Source organism: Schistocerca serialis, chromosome 4 (genome assembly GCF_023864345.2).
Source record: "Schistocerca serialis cubense isolate TAMUIC-IGC-003099 chromosome 4, iqSchSeri2.2, whole genome shotgun sequence".
NCBI lineage: Eukaryota > Metazoa > Arthropoda > Insecta > Orthoptera > Acrididae > Schistocerca > Schistocerca serialis.
Window position 1 is genome coordinate 496,025,444 of NC_064641.1, and position 5,133 is coordinate 496,030,576.

The 5,133-nt window shown below is 44.0% G+C and overlaps 1 non-coding gene across 1 annotated transcript; it reads right to left on the reverse strand.

Moving 5' to 3' along the window:
• Positions 1 to 884: 884 nt before the first annotated feature.
• Positions 885 to 957, reverse strand: Trnar-ucg (transfer RNA arginine (anticodon UCG)). Its single transcript has one exon. It is a non-coding gene; the product is annotated as a tRNA-Arg (tRNA).
• Positions 958 to 5,133: the final 4,176 nt, after the last annotated feature.

Sequence of the window (5,133 nt, forward strand, 5' to 3'; positions counted from 1 at the left end):
TTCCTTGGGATCCTTTATGACGAAATGTCAACTTCAGCAACTGTTGTTGTAGATATACCACCTTTTGTGAATTTGCACTCAAGGGGTTCCTAGTAAGATCTGACAGAAGCGGCCAACATCCAAACCACAGAAGTTGCACCTGGTGGAATCGTAGGTGTTTCCTGTTTTCTTGTACGACTGTGACACCTGGACCGTGAAAGCTAGTGACAAAAGACGAATTGATGCCTTCGGTGTGTTAGAGGAAGATGTTACGTATACTGTGGACAAAACGAGAACAAATGTTCCGATTACAGAAGAACTTAGTATCACAATAAGTTTATTTTCCCGTGTCAGCAAAAGACACTTACAGTTACGTGGACAAATTTTGAGTAGAGAAAGGCATCATTTAGAAAAAATCCCTTTTGCAAGGAAAAATCTATGGCAGAAGTCCACGAGGAATAACACCAAACATATGGTTGGATCAACGGAAGAGAAAAACCAGCCTACTTCTTCACATTATATGAAGAACAACTAACGTCGCTGTGGATGGAGACGTCTCGTCGAAGATTCAGTAGCTTAAGAAATGAATGAGGGATTGAAATCACTACACTCAGCAATCGGGTAACAGGCTATTGCCGATTAATAGACTTGTTTTTTTTTCTTGTTTCATAGGTTCTGTCACAATAATTACAATACTATAAAAAAGAGCCGTAAAACCAAAACGTCAATGGATCATACAACTCATATATACAATATATGTGTCACAATAACGTAATGCTACGAAACTGTTATTCATTCGGCTGTTCTAAAGTTTAGATTAGGAAACACGCCTGACTTTGACTTCGCAGTCAGTTTCTAATGACACGGTGAAGATGTGCAACATGGCGTCCGGTATTAAAATTTTTCGACCGTGACAGGACTCGAACCTGCAATCTTCGGATCCGAAGTCCGACGCCTTATCCATTAGGCCACACGGTCCACTGCGATACGCTCTTCGGCTTGAGTCATGTACCGTGGACTCTTGCAGTGCCGTTATGTTTCCGTAAATATGACTAATGTTAATGTCAGGAGGCGTGTAGCGCATGGCCTAGCATCAAGTCAACATAATGTTGTTCTTATAGTATAAACTGTTACTCACGGAACGTTTCCTGTTCTTACATTTTATAGTACATAGATAAACTAATACAACATAGGTTGAAGAATAATCAAACTGTCTCTGGTTACTTGAATACTACACAATTATTGTGCTTATTTTGTGTGTTTATTAATTTGTTCGTGTAGATGTTGTGCAGGTTTCTGTTTTAACAATAACGGATGATACTGCAGCTCATGATATCACGTTGTGATCCTTGAACTTTCAAAGTTGGAGGAAAGCATGTTATTATCTTTGGAACTAAATATTGTCAGCTGAAAACTGTAAAGTTGAGAAATAGGGATGACCACACAGCGTACAGTACAGACGAGGAAAACTTCAGTTGTTTATGAAGCAGGTTACTAAAAAGCAGTCTATCTCTGTAATTTCTGCGTTAACTGCTCATGGCTTTCTGGAGTTCGTGTAACAGGGCTCATAATAAAAGTTTCCATGAATCATATAAGTACTGGGACAACGGTTATCTAACAAAAACTTTTTTCAGTGTACTGATCTGTATTTGTGCTGTTGCTGTGAAGACTGCTTTTTCAAGCAGTTGTTGATCACGGAAAGCAGCTCACGCTTCAACTTTTCTGTGTATCGTAGCAAGTCTAGATATACTTTAGGAGGAGGTCGAGCATTTGCTACAACACACATAAAACATTAGTTCATTTTACTCTAGCTCTTTAATGTAAAATGCTTAACTTCGATGCATTCCCGATCCACTTGAATTGAGAATATGTGTTTATTACTGTCGTCGAGTGCAAGAATACTGTTTATACTTTAATGGTACTGAAGTACAATCATAATTTAATGTGCATTTAACTTTAAACTTTGAAACACAGCTCTGACTAGAAATACTAGATCTGCCGGATCTGAGCGATGATGACGCTGCTGTCCTAATCGACTATCAAACAGTGGAGCGAGCGGGGGCTGCGCTCTGACGTAAGTAGTTTTCCGGCAGTGGCGGCGTACGGAATCTCTCACGCGCGTCTCTTCGCCGACGAGTTTCATTCGCGGCTGCGTCTGGCAGCGACTGTCTTTAGCCTGTGGTGCCGTTGCGAGTTAGCGAGTGTAAACTGGGACCTCACTCTTCTTACTACGCCACAAACATCACAACAATGAGCGCAAAGCTTCAGCGAGTGTGGTGATCTAACCAGCCAATCGGAGCCAATATCGGCTGGAGTCTTGTAAACTAGGTCCTTTGATACACAGTTCTGACTACAGTACTGAAGTTACGTCACTGAGCCCATCATCGTAGTAACTGGTGCCTGTATTGTGGCTGAACATGAGCACCACAATCAGATCTTCGCAGCCCAATCTGTTAATCAAAGCTGATCATTACATCGCGTGTAAGTTTTGTAAGCCCTCGTCGCCAGTTTCGTAAACCATCGTCGCCAGTTTTTGTAAAGGCCTCGTCGCTACTGCTGTGGAGGCCCAGTTTTTCAGTCGTGAAACGGTTTCTGGTGCTGTGCACCGCTAAGACAGTTTCTCCCTGCCACTATTACACAGCTATGCCCCAGGGTCAGGTAACAGGATAGGAGAATGAAGGTTCTACAACATACCAACAAATTAGTAACGAAGTCACACAAATGAGTTGAAAGGTTTACTTATCTTTGTGACTTGTTGAATGATTAAGTCTGCAACATTTCTTGCCCTCAGTGGCTAAGTACAAATAATCGTAGGTAAACTTCACAGAACACAGCAAATCCAATTTGCAACTGTCTGTTCAGTTTTAAGAGTACACTAAACGGCATTCCCCTTCTATGTCAGCCCTGGGCGATGATCTATAACAAAGCGGGCGAGAGCTGCTCTTCTATCTTCCGACTAGGCTTCTGTCCGTTGTCGTCCGGCCATTGGCGGATTGTACTCAGCTGGCAACTGGCCGAGGCGGGGTCGATATCTTCATCCTCAGAGCTGCCCTTGGGCTGATGGAACTCTCACAAGCGGCGAGTCTCTATGGCACTGGCTCCAGCTTGCATCTTTGCGCGTGTGGTGCTTCTGCCCCAGCTGTGTCTTCTTCGGCTCAAACGGCTCTAACCTCTATGGGACGTAACATCTGAGGTCATCAGTCCCCTAGACTTAGAACTACGTAAACCTAACTAAACTAAGGACATCACACACATCCATACCCGAGGCAGAATTCGAACCCGCGACCGTAGCAGCAGGGCGGTTCCCGACCGAAGCACCTAGAACCGCTCGGCCACAACGGACGGCTTGTCTTGTTCGGACGACACAGCAGTAAGACGTACGTTCGTCCCATTATGCACAGATCGGTATGGTAAGTGATTATCAGTAGCTACCCATCCAGCAAACGCACGACGATATTTTGACGCTGCAGTTTGTCAACACTTCTTTTTTAGTCTCTTAGGAAATGCAGTTATTCGGTGTCAATATACCCGGACGCCCCTGGATTCCAGATTACCAAATAGTCAGTGCGTACATATAATCACCACTGAATGTTTGCCCATGCGAACAATACCCACCCAGTACATACACTGCTTGACAATTACTGACGAACAGAGACTTGTTGAACATCAATAATCACAGGCAATGATAGATTACATGAAGCACACTACAAAATTAACAGAGATGGAGTAATATACTTATAATAAAAATCAGTACAGAGTGTACCACATGGGAAATCAGTATAACAGACACAACTACTGTTGATGTTTAACACAGTTGGGGCCCCCAACATAAAAGTCGATGTCGAACTGTCAGTAAGGAATATGTCCTCCTCGAGTACTAATGCACATTTTGAACCTTTATCCATGCTGCGTACGAAACTGTTGAGGTTTCCTTTGTGGACATTGCTCCACCTCTCTCTCAGATTCTGTTTTCAGTTCTTTAACGGTTTGAGGAGGGTGTGTTCGTTGAGAGACACGTCTGCCAAGAGCATTCCAGGCATGCTGTACAAGGTTTACGTCCGGGGAGTATGCAGGCCATTCTGCATGCTCGATATCTACACTTTCCAGTGTGTCCTGCACATCAGCAGTCCTCGTAGGCTGGATCTGTCATCTATAAAAAGAAAGTCGGGACCTACTGCACCTCTAAACAGACGGACATGATCCAGAATAATCTTCCTGCAATACCGCTGTGCTGTAACGATACCTCACGCAAATACATACAGCGGTGTTCGACCACTGTACACAGGCCACGCCAATGATGTACATGAACGTTCTGTGGTGTGTAACGTGTTCCCCTCTCTTTCTCCACACTAACTGGTGACCAGAATCACTCGTCACAATAAAGCGGTATTTGTCAGAGGACGTCACTAGGGTCAAAGTTGCTGGCCCCAATCTACTTGTTCCCTACACCGACGAACTCTTTCTCGACGATGGCGTGGTTGCAGTGGAATGCATTTAAGAGGCTTCTGAACATACAAATCCTCCTGACTTAATAGCCACGAAATTTTTCTGGCAGAGACTCGAGTACCGGTTGTGGTTGCAAGATCTGCAATGAATTACACAGGGGTGTTCCTGTTCGCCGCTAGAGCTACGTATCGATCCTCTTGCCGTGTGGTGCTCCTGTACAGCACTTACACTTTCGGTGGCCTTTTTTAATTGTCAAATGACACTTTCGGAAACACCAATCGCTGTGGCCACAGTCCTGACACTTTGACATGTTTCGGATAGTTCAACTGCCCGTCTACGATCGTAAGGCCTCAATCTATCTCTTGCAGTCACGTTCCCAAACCACTAATCCGTCACTTACCTATTCTTCGTCAAACACCGTGCTGCATTAACTGCCGACTGCATACAGACCGTTCGAGAACACGTTCCGCTGCTCTTAACAAGTCTCGCCCTCTATATTTCCTTTTACTATCATTGGTCGGGAACTACGTAGCAGCTGTCAGTTGTTACGTAGCAACTGGGAGTTGTTCATTAGCAGGTGTCAGTTGTTCCTTGGCAGTTGTCAAACAGTCTGTTATATGACTGCTACACGATGTATACAGCTTTAAGTCATAGTTTGATGTGTCACCCACCGCCAGGATGAAAACGTTGAAGATAAGGGTTTTACTT